Below are 12,336 nucleotides of genomic sequence, written 5' to 3' on the forward strand. Positions count from 1 at the left end.
CAAAGTTGTTTGCTCTAATTGCAGGAATTGAGATGCTCCTTCCACAGAAGTCAGAAGAGGGTGCAATAAAGTCACCAAGCATCTTCCTTGCATCTCCACCGTTGTTGTTGGGTTCGGCCATCTTTTCTTCTTTTTCAAAAAATTCTGTCAGGTCCTCTCCAGAGTGTTGTGCTTTAGCTTCTCTTAGCTTCCTCTTTAGAGTCCTTTCAGGTTCCGGATCAGCTTCAACAAGAATATTCTTATCCTTGCTCCTGCTCATATGAAAAAGAAGATAAGAGAACAGAAAAGAATAGGAATCCTCTATGTCACAATATAGAGATTTCTTTATGTGAGTAGAAGAATAGAAGAGTAGAATGAAGAAGAGAGAGGATGAAGAATTCGAACACAGAGAGGGAGAAGGGTTCGAATTATAAGAAGAAGAGAAGTGTTAGTAAATAAATAAATAAATAGAAAGAGATGAGAGAGAGAAAATTTGAATTTTAAATTAAAATAAAAAAATTTTTGTTTTTATTTTAATTATTGGTTAGTATTCGAAAATTAAGGGAAGAAATAAAATAAAATTTGAAAACTATATAAATTAATTAATTAAAAAGATTTTTGAAAAAGTGGTTAATTGTGATTTTCAAAAATTGGAGAGAGAAAAGTAGTTAGGTGATTTTGAAAAAGATATGATTGAAATAGTAAACTTTTAAAATCAAACAAAAGTCAAGTAGTTAATTGAAAAAGATTTGAAAATCAATTTTGAAAAGATAAGAAGTTAAAAAAAGATTTTGAAATTGATTTTGAAAAATATATGATTGAAATTTTATTTTGAAAAAGATTTGGAAAAGAAATTAAAAAGATTTGATTTTTAAAATTAAAGTTGATTACTTGACTAATAAGAAACTAAAAGATATGATTTTAGAATTTAAAGATTGAACCTTTCTTAATAGGCAAGTAACAACTTGAAAATTTTTGAATCTAAACATTAAATGTTAGCATTAATTTCAAAAATGTGAAACAAAATTAAGAAAAAGATTTTGAAAATCAATTTTGAAAATTTTTTAAAATAATAAAAAAATGAAAAAGATTTGATTTTTGAAAATGATTTGAAAAAGATAGAATTTTTAATTTGAAATTTTGACTTGACTAATAAGAAACAACCAAATTTTAAAACTTTTGACTAAATCAATCAAAATTTCGAAATTTATGAGAAGAATAAGGGAAAGATATATTTTTTATTTTTGAAATTAATGAGGAAAGAGAAAAACATCAAACAGACACAAGACATAAGAAATTAAAATCAAAACAACTAATGTATGCAAGAACACTTTGAATGTCAAGATGAACACCAAGAACACTTTGAAGATCATGATGAACACGAAGAACATATTTTTGAAAATTTTTAAGAAAAGAAAAACATGCAAGACACCAAATTTAGAAATTTTTAAACTATAGACACTAATAATTCAAGAATACATATGAAAAATAAGAAAAGATATAAAAAAAGAAAATGTAAAGATCAAACAAAGACAATCATCAAGAACAATTTGAAGATCAATGAAGAACAAAACTCAATGCATGGATTTTCGAAAACTTTTGAAGAAAGATTAGAAAGATGCAATTGACACCAAACTTAAAATTTGACACAAGACTCAAACAAGAAACACAAAATTTTTTTAGTTTTTATGATTTTATAAATTTTTTTTGGATTTTTTGAAAATTATTTGGAAGAAGAAAATAAATAAATTCAAAATTTTTAATAGGAATTCCAGGAATCATGCAATGTTAGTCTAAAGTTTCGGTCCAAAAATTTAGACATGGCTTAATTGCCAGCCAAGCTTTATGTGAAAGCTTCGGTCCAAAAGATTAGACATGGCCAAATAGCCAGCCAAGCTTCAGCATACAAATCAGACATACAACAGCTGAATTGATGAGAATCAAAAAGCTCTTGCAATGATAAGTGAAAGCCTCAGCCCAAAAAAATTAGACATGGCTTAGCAGCCAGCCAGGCTTCACATATCATCTGAAACTCTAGAATTCATTCTTAAAAATTCTGAAGAACAAATATTTTTTTTTTTGAATTTTTTTTCGAAAATAAAAATAAAATAAAATTACCTTATCTAAGCAACAAGATGACCGTCAGTTGTCCAAACTCGAACAATCCCCGGCAACGGCGCCAAAAACTTGGTGCACAAAATTGTGATCTTTAACAATGGTGCCAAAAACTTGGTACGCACAATCTTAATCTCAACTCTTTTTCACAAGTCCGCACAACTAACCAGCAAGTGCACTGGGTCGTCCAAGTAATACCTTACGTGAGTAAGGGTCGATCCCACGGAGATTGTCGGCTTGAAGCAAGCTATAGTCATCCTTGTAAATCTCAGTCAGGTAGATTCAAATGGTTATGAGGTTTTGATAATTAAAATATAAATAGAATATAAAATAAGATATAGATACTTATGTAATTCATTGATGGGAGTTTCAGATAAGCATCTGGAGATGCTTTGTTGCTTCTGAACTTCTGCTTTCCTATTACCTTCTTCCAACCATGCGTTACCTCCTTCCATGGCAAGCTGTATGATCCTCTCGGATGAAAACAAATCCATATGCGCTGTCACCGCACGGCTAATCATCTGTCGGTTCCCGCTAGCGTCGAAATAGGACCATTGTCCTTTTGCACACTGTCACTTGTGCCCCACATTCGCAGGTTTGAAGCTCGTCACATTCATCCTTTCCCAGATCCTACTCGGAATACCACAGACAAGGTTTAGACTTTTCGGATCTCAGGAATGCTACCAATGGTTCTAGCCTATACCACGAAGACTCTGATCTCACGGAATGGAATGCTCTGTTGTCAGGAGAGGCAATCATGCGTCGTGAACTAGGAGGCCAAGAGATACACACTCAAGCTATTGCAGATAGAACGGAAGTGGTTGTTAGGCACGCGTTCATAAGTGAGAATGATGATGAGTGTCACGGGTCGTCACATTCATCAGGTTGAAGTGCGAGTGAATATCTTAGAGAAGAAGTAGGCGTGAATTGAATAGAAAAATAGTAGTACTTGTATTAATTCATGAAGAACAGCAGAGCTCCACACCTTAATCTATGGGGTGTAGAAACTCTACCATAGAAAATACATAAGTGAAAGGTCTAGGCATGGCTGTGAGGCCAGCCTCCAAATGTGAACATACAAGTTCCAGAATATCCAAAACTCAAAATATTTTAAAATAAATCTCTAAAAATAGTTTTTATACTAAACTAGTAACCTAGGGTTACAGAAAATGAGTAACTAAGTGCAGATAGTGCAGAAATCCACTTCTGGGACCCACTTGGTGTGTGCTTGGGCTGAGCATTAAAGCTTTTCCGTGCTTAGGCTGTTCCTGGAGTTAAACGCCAGCTTTGGTGCCAGTTTGGGCGTTTAACTCCAATTCTGGTGCCAGTTTGGGCATTTTACGCCAAGATGTTTTAGGCTGATTTTGAACGCCAGTTTGGGCCATCAATTGGGCTTTTGGAGCTCCAGAAAATCCACTTCGAGTACAAGAAGGTCAGAATCCAACAGCATCTGCAATCCTTTTTCAGCCTCTGAATCAGATTTTTGCTCAAGTCCCTCAATTTCAGCCAGAAAATACCTGAAATCACAGAAAAACATACAAACTCATAGTAAAGTTTGGAAATGTGATTTTTGAATAAAAACTAATAAAAATATAATAAAAGGTAATAAAAATATACTAAAAACTATGTAAAAACAATGCCAAAAAGGGTATAAATTATCCGCTCATCAGTCAGCCATGCGTACGCATCGCTGGTCTTTTCACTGGCCATGCGTAGGCGCCAGCCACGCGTGTGTGTCATTTATATGCTGCACCAATCACGCGTACGCGTCGTCCATGCGTGCGCATCGCTACCAGATTCTAAAATCCTTAATTTCTCGTGTTCCTTCCACTTTTGAATGCTTCCTTTCCATCCTCTAAGCCATTCCTACCCTAGAAAACACTTAACAAACATATCACGACATCGATGGTAATGAAAGAGGATTAAGAATTAGCAAATTTAAGGCCAAAGAAGCATGTTTTCAATCATAACACAAAATTAGGAAGGATTTGTAAAACGATACAATTTATATGAATAAGTATATGAATAATTGATAAAATCTACTCAATTCAATACAAAATAAACCGTAAAATAGTGGTTTATCAGTGGATAACCGTCCTTTTTATCTAGGGATTGTTGAGATCTCCCTTCTAGAAGTGGGTGAGAGATATTAGGAGTTAGATGTAACTCCTTCAGAATGGGGTACAGCGTTTTGCCCGACCTCTTAAGAGATCAGTTATGTGGTAGCTGCCTTTTTAGGCTTTCTCTGTTTTTTGGTCTGGCTTATGTTTTGGGTCAAGGTATGAACAGTGCCCCGCTTGAGTCCGAGCTTTCATGAGGTCGGGCTCGAACATTCGTGGTTCTAATTTCCTTTGTCAGATACGCCGCCTTCATAAGGTCGAGTAGACGACGTTTATAATTTTGAAACCTTGCATTTTTTTTGGTATACGTTACGCAGCAGTTTTCTTTGTTTTTGTGTGTGGCATTTAAAGAGGGTGCGAAATGCCTTTTTTTGCCCCTTGACTCTTATAAGTGCTCAACTTTTTCCCCTCTTTAAACAACTTATTTTTTCCAAGTCTTTTTTCTAGAACTGATTTGTACAACTCGTTCTTTCCGAGTTATTTAAGGCTTGTAGGCTCTGTATGACTGGTTTTAGCACATCTTACTTAACCAAAGAATATTTCTTGTCCTAGTTTCATACAACTCGTTCAGTTCGAGTTGTTTTGAGGATACATGACTTGTTTTAATACAAATCACCTTTCTGAAACTTATTCTGATTTCTTACGACTTGTTTTGATAGAAATTGTTTATTTCAAAACTCGTAAATATTTCTGAGTATAACCTCATCTAGCTCGTTCGATGCGAGTAGTTTTAAGGTCTTACGATTTGTTTCATTTCAAATCGTTTAATTAAAACATGGCTATTTCTTGATCTAATTTCATATAACTCATTTAAATTCGAGCTATTTTTAAGACTTCAATGATTTGTTCAACTCGTTCATTCTGAGTTAGGTGACTTGTTTCTTATACAAGTCACTCTTTTGAAGCAAAAATAGTTATATATCAAGTTGTTTTGCGCGATTTGTTTTAATACAAATTGCTTAGATCATATGGTTATTTTTTACTCGATTTTGTTCAACTCATGAGCTTGAGTTGTTTTAGATCATCAAGCTGTATTATAACTATTGGACACCAATTTGAACCTCATCACTTTATCTGAGCGACCATTGAAAAGGTCAGCTCGTGATTTTTGCGCTTTGTCGAGCATAAATTGGCGCCTTAAGTGAAGGGATTATATCCTTATTCCCTCCTCTTTCTAGTTTTTACAAGGTTGTCATCCTTGTGTATGATACAACTCGTTTTACCCAAGTTGTTTTAGAGGATAGTTTTTATGTTTCAATTTTGTTCAAAAACGTTTACAATCCTTTCTTTCCTTTTTAACTCGTTTTTATACGAGTCATTTGGTTGAAGGATTTTTGTTTTGATTTTACTTTAGTGATTCATTTTGATACAAATCACTTTTTAATGCTTTGCTTTAATGATTTGTTTTGATACAAATCACTTTTAAATATTTGCTTTTAGATAGACACGACTTGTGCTTGACACAATTTCGTTGAAAATATGGTTGACTGGCACAACTCGTTTAATATGAGTTGTCCTTATGTTGTTGTGAATGCTAGAACAAGTTTACTTTGAACAACTTGTTTTTGTGAAATTGTTCCATTTTATACGACTAGGTCATTTATTTTTAGAACTTGTAGAGATGAGATCGTGGGCTTGAGATTTTGTACGATTCATTTGTTACCCGTGTGGATCGAGTTGTTAAATCGTATTTATCCCTCAAGGGGCATATTTAGTTAAGTTACTTTTGTGACTTGTTCTAAACACAACTTTTTCAACCCATTTGGCCCGAGCTGTTTCGAGGTGTTTTCTTTCCAATTTGCGTATGTAACTTCTTTCCACTAATTGGTTCCTCGTCACTTCATCCAGGCAATTTCTATATGATCAGCCCGTGATTTTTGCGGTTTATCGAGCTTCAATTGGTATGTGTTAATTGTAGAAAATCAATTTTCATAAGGAATTGTTTTATCTCCTTAAGTTGGAGGTGTGTCGCAACCTGGGTAGTTCATCACCTTTGAGGTCGGACACTTTGTAGTAGCCCTTTTCTAAGATTTCAGTAATCTTGTAGGGTCCTATCCAGTTTGCTGTCAGATTTTCTTTGCCCGACATCTGTAACCTGATATTATGTCTTATCAGGATGAGGTCATTTGTGGCAAATCTTGTAGCCATCCTTTGTCTCAAAATCTCTTTTCTTATCCGAGTTTGTTCTCGAATTTCTGAAAAGAGATCGAGTTCTTTTTATTTTTATTTTTTGTGCCTCGACATCAATGTTGAATATCGCCCTTGGTTTTCCTTTTATTTATATCAATAGAAATCATGGCTTCTGTGCCATATGCATGAATAGTATCCCTGCTCGAGGTCGAGTTTCATGAAGTCGGACTCGAGCATTTAGTCATGTCATTCTTGAATCTTACTATTTGTTGCTATGTGATTTTTATAACTTATTTTGGACTCTCTTTCTGAGAGGTCGGATAACTTGTTTTATACTTGTTGTGTCAACCTAGTAAGGTCGAATACTTATCTCTTGGCTTGAGGAGGCATTCTTACAAATCACCATCCTTTTTCAATTTGTTTTACAAATTATTGTAAGGTCAGGTTTACATTCTCTTCGTGTTGATGTTTGATTATCATCACGCTGTCCTCAATTTATTTTTGTGATTCATTTTAGGTTTGCCCCTTGCCAGCTTGTTTTAGTACAAGTGGCTTAATGAGGTTGGACCATGATTTGTATTTACAACTTCTTACACCACTTTGGATCTTGTCACTTCAAGTCAGAAAAAGTATGCATTAGGAAGTAAGGTGTGCTTTCTAGCTGTAGTATCGCTTTTGTTGTAGACATGGCACAATCTAGGTAGATTGTTTTCGAGTAAGTCGGATATGTTGTAGTAGTTCTTTTAACAAGTCTTAAGTGACTTTGTTGGGATCTTTTTCATTTTGGTGTTAGCTTTTCTTCGTCCGATTTTGGCTCGATGTCATTTTGGATCAAGACGAGGTTGCCAGTTGAGAAATTTCTTCGTATGACCTTCTCATGGCCATTTATGCTTGGGATCTGGTTCTTGAAGTCGTACCTCGAGAAAAAGGTCGGACTTTTTTTATAAGCTCTAAGCTTATCCTACCATGTTGTAAAGTCTGACCTTTAAAAGAGGTCGGATTTTTCCTTGTGAGCTCTTAAAGAGATCAGATTTTTCTTTATAAGTTCAGAGATTTTAAACCTTATTGTAGTCTGACCCTTAAAAGAGGTCAGATTTTCTTCGTAAGCTCTAAAAGAAGTCGGATTTTTATTTGTAGATTTGAATCCTCAGAAGAGGTCAGATTATCTTCATAAGCTTGGATCCTTAGAAGAGGTCAGATTTTTCTTTTTAACCTTGGAAAGAGGTCGGATTTTCTTTCTAAGCTTTGAGGTTTTCGACCTCATTATAGACTCTGATCTTTAAAAGAAGTTGGAATTTCTTTCTGGTAATCTTTGAGGTTTTCGACCTCATTGTAGAGTTGATCATGAAAGAAGTCGGATTTTTTCACAAACTCCAAAACGAGGTTGGATTTTTCCCTTGTCATCTCTAAAGAGGTCGGATTCTTCTTTGTGAGTGATGAAATGCAGAAGCTGGTGAATTAAAAATTATTAAAATGGTTACGTTGCAAGTATAGTTCTTAACTCACCGAAAATCTGCCTATCAATTTAGAAATATGTCACAGAGAGTTTGAATTAAAAATTACTGGGAGTTTTAAGTCCCAGGTCGTCTCCCAACGAGTTGCAGAAAAGTGTGCTATCTTATTAATCAGATGTTCCAAGAAGTTGAGTTAAGTAAATTGGAAATTAAATTGAGGAAATTTAAATAATATGAATAAAAGCCTTGACTGGGAGTTGATTAGTTGGAACTTCTATTGTTGATGGAGTGATTTTAAGATTAATTTGTAATTAATGGTTGTTCTGTTTGGTTATCCTTTACTAGGTAAAGGAAAGTCAAACAAGTTGGAATGTTAGATCTATTCACAAGTTGCAACCCACTTAGTTCAAAGGGATTGGCGTCAGCGATTAGATACAATCCAATAGTTAACCCAATTACAATTTTTCTTTCAATCCTTCCAACTCAAGAGTTCCTTTTAATCAACTCCTCATCAAGTGAAGAAACTACTCACTCATTGTAAATAATAAATCCATAACACATGAAAGGGAATTGAAAGAAGACATGATTATTGGAATGGAGAAATAGATTAAAAGGAAGAAATAATTCTTGTATTAAATAGTCATAAAAGTATTCAAATAACAAAATTGAACAAAGCAAAGAACATGGAAGAATGAAACCAAGTTAAGAGAACGAACTAGAATGACGAAGTCTTGATGAGGAAATAACTCTTCTCAATGTTCCAATGCTAAGACCAATTGAAAATTAAAATTCTAAAACCTAGAGAGAAAAACCTGATGCCAAGGCATCATAGGCTAGTTTCACTGGCATTTTTCTGTTAGTTTTAGTTATTTTATGCATTTTCTTGAGCTTAAAGTAACCAAAAATGGTTAAATGAAGAACAAAGTAATGAACCATCCAAACAATATGATTTTGATGCAAATTCCATGAGTTTTAGTTATATTACTTAAATGCTATGAATGAAAGATTTCTCATGAAATTTTGCAAGACTTTGATGCAATTGTTTGGATGATTTCAGGGAAGAAGAGGCTAAGCAAGGAAGCAACAAAATCAATAAAGGAAGCTTGAATATCACATGTGGAGTTTAAGTTCCAGTTTAAGCCTAAACTGGAGCTTAAACGCCAAAATCATGAAGGATAAGAAATGCTGGGATTGAAGTTTAACCTCCAGTTTGACCTCAAACTGGAGGTTAAACGCCAGAATGAAAAGCCTCACTTAAGGAGCATTCCACGTTTAACCTCCAGTTTGACCTCAAACTGGAGGTTAAACGCCAGAATGAGTATGCCACCCAGGGAGGAGTTCCACGTTTAACCTCCAGTTTGACCTCAAACTGGAGGTTAAACGCCAGAACCAGGAAGAGTACCAGGGGCCATTCCACGTTTAAGCTCCAGTTTGACTCAAACTGGAGCTTAAACGTGTTCGATAGTTTTTTCACTCCAGGGTTGCTCTCTCCATCTCCACGTTTAACCTCCAGTTTGACCCCAAACTGGAGGTTAAACGTGTTCGACACCTCCAGGGCCACCATTCCAAGCTTCCACGTTTAACCTCCAGTTTGACCTCAAACTGGAGGTTAAACGTGTTCGACCTCCAGTATGCCTCCACCCTTTTCCACGTTTAACCTCCAGTTTGACCTCAAACTGGAGGTTAAACGTGTTCGACCTCCAGGGCTGCCCTTCCTATCTCCACGTTTAAGCTTCAGTTTAACCTTAAACTGAAGCTTAAACGTGTTCGACTACATGACTCTCCAGGGCTACCTTCTTCCATTTCCACGTTTAAGCTTCAGTTTAACCTTAACTGAAGCTTAAACGTGCTTCTACAAATGGCATCACTGGAAGTGTCTGGCGTTTAAATTGCAGTTTAAGCTTAAACTACAACTTAAACGCCACTCTTGAAAAAAGGTTTCTGGGCCAAAAATATTGTGATTTAAGTTAGTCTTTGAGCACAATTATTAACTTAAACTTACTTTGGTATGAAACCCAATTGAATATCATGGTTTATGGGATTGGGCCTGAGGGATTGATGAGTTTGAAATCTCATTTATTGAGTCATGTGCCATTATTTGATTATCACTAAGTTGGCTCAATAAATGTTACAGGATTTGGATCAACAACCTCATCAAGATTATGGATCATAAACCCAAGACAAAAGGAAAGCAAGGAGAGGCCTCAAAGCCCAAGAAGCACAACTGAAGCTCAATATAGAAAGTGTATAAATAGGATAGAAGTTAAGTTAGAAAGGGGACTTTTACTTTCACTTTTAGCTAGTTTCTTTTTCTTTGTAATTGAATTCAGAGCTATGATTCACTAAACCCCCTTTCATTGGGTTAGGGAGCTCTATTGTAATTCAATGAATCAATAATAGTTTATCTTCTTCTTCAATCTTTTCTCTTGAATTTTGGTAGAAAGCTTCTCGATCTAATTCCATTGAGTAGTTGTCTTGGGAAAGAGACTACTCATACTTGGAATCCTTCGGAGCCTTGGGAAAGGAATGGAGGATTCATGCTAGAGAAGCTTTCTCACAGTGGATTGGATTGGGGTTTGGATGGATATTGTGACATGTAATCCTACCAAATTGTGGTTCATGAAATTGTGTGGTATAATCAGTGATCAAGCATCATCTCTTCTTATGAACATTTAAACCAAGGGATTGGGAATTTGTTTGTTTTTAGAGAGCATTGGTGAGCCAAGGAATTGGGATCCAATCATATAAGATTGCCAAGCAAAATTCAATGAATGCATTGGTTGAGGAAGAGATTTACATGTTTTGATTCGGAGATTTCAATATCTCCTAAACCCAATGAATTCCCCATTTCTGATTTCCACTTTCTCTTTACATTCTGCAATTCAATTCTTGCAATCATCCCCATTCCCTTTTAATTTCAGCAATTTACATTCTGCTCTTTAATTCATGCAATTTAAGATTCAGCCATTTAATTTTCTTGTCATTTACTTTTCCCGCCAATTTTACATTCCGCAATTCTCATCTCAAATCTTGATTCCGCTCAACTAGAACACACTTCTAATCCGAATTGCTCACTCAACCAATCCTTGTGGGATTCGACCTCACTCTATTGTGAGTTTTTACTTGACGACGATAACCGGTGCACTTGCCGGAAGGAATTTTGCCGATCGTGCAATTTCCTAAATCGTAGCATAACACGTTTATGCGCATCAAGTTTATGACGCCGTTGCCGGGGATTGGTTTTCGATTGACAATTCTCAAATTGGAAGCTAACTAGATTGAGCAATTTTCTCTTGCTTTGTTAATTCTGTTCTAAATACTTGTTGAATTTTAATTTCTGCACTTGGTTACATGCTTTCCTTCTTTATGCCTTTAAATTCATGCAACTAACTCACTGACTCACTAACTGTTTGAATTAATTCCTCAATTGAGCTGACCATACTCTTCCATTAACCAAGAGTATTTTACCTGTTTGTGTTTGAGCTGTGTTCTTGTATGACAGGTAGGAGAGGAGAGACATCAACTCCTCCATATACCGAACCGGAAAGGACCCTTCATAGACTTAGAAGGGAAGCAAAAGGGAAGAGAGTAGTGGGAGAAGAGGAATCTGAAGGAGAATCTGAGGACAATTTTGAGGAAGCTCTAGATCTCAACATGGATAGAGAAGTTCACAACCATGAGAGAGCTGATGGAAACAATGCCATTCCTGAGAGGAGGGTTCTTAGTTCATACATAAACCCAACCTCTGGGAATTGTGGTAGTAGCATCCAGAAACCACCCATTCAGGCCAACAATTTTGAGCTCAAGCCACAGCTAATATCATTGGTGGAAAATCATTGTTCCTTTGGAGGAAGTGCTAATGAAGACCCAAACCAACATCTCACAAAATTCCTGAGAATTTGTGACACTGTGAAGTCCAATGGAGTCCAGGAAGATGCCTATAAACTGCTCTTGTTCCCATTTTCACTTAGGGACAAGGCAGCTAAGTGGCTGGAATCATTCCCAAGGGGGAGTCTAACCACATGGGATGAGGTGGAAGGCAAGTTTCTGGCACGTTTCTACCCTCCACAAAAGGTCAATAGGCTTCGATCTGAGGTCCAGACTTTTAGACAACAAGATGGTGAAACTCTCTACGAGGCATGGGAGAGATTCAAGGACTTGACAAGGAAATGCCCACCAAACATGTTCCATGATTGGGTGCAATTGCACATCTTCTATGATGGGCTCTCTTATGAATCAAGGAAGGCTGTAGACCATTCATCAGGAGGTTCATTGAACAAGAAAAAGACCGTGGAAGAAGCCATTGAAGTGATCGAGACAGTGGCCGAGAATGAGTACTACTATGCATCAGAAAGGCACAACACTAAGGGAGTCATGGAGCTGAACCATGTTGATACAATTCTAGCCCAAAACAAGGTGTTTGCCAAGCAACTAGCAGAGCTTACCAGGCAATTAGAAACAAAGCAAGTGGCTGCAATACACACACAAGATCAAGAGGAAGTAGGCATTGAAGGAGGTGATTGGGATGAGGTTAACTA

General features: G+C 36.1%; 1 non-coding gene across 1 annotated transcript; it reads right to left on the reverse strand.

Annotated features, from left to right (window-relative positions):
- Positions 1 to 11,878: 11,878 nt before the first annotated feature.
- On the reverse strand, positions 11,879 to 11,982 carry LOC148571985 (small nucleolar RNA R71). Its single transcript, XR_015880269.1, has one exon. It is a non-coding gene; the product is annotated as a small nucleolar RNA R71 (small nucleolar RNA).
- Positions 11,983 to 12,336: the final 354 nt, after the last annotated feature.

Source organism: Arachis ipaensis, chromosome B3, assembly GCF_059453495.1.
Source record: "Arachis ipaensis isolate K30076 ecotype BB chromosome B3, ASM5945349v1, whole genome shotgun sequence".
Classification (NCBI taxonomy): Eukaryota; Viridiplantae; Streptophyta; class Magnoliopsida; order Fabales; family Fabaceae; genus Arachis; species Arachis ipaensis.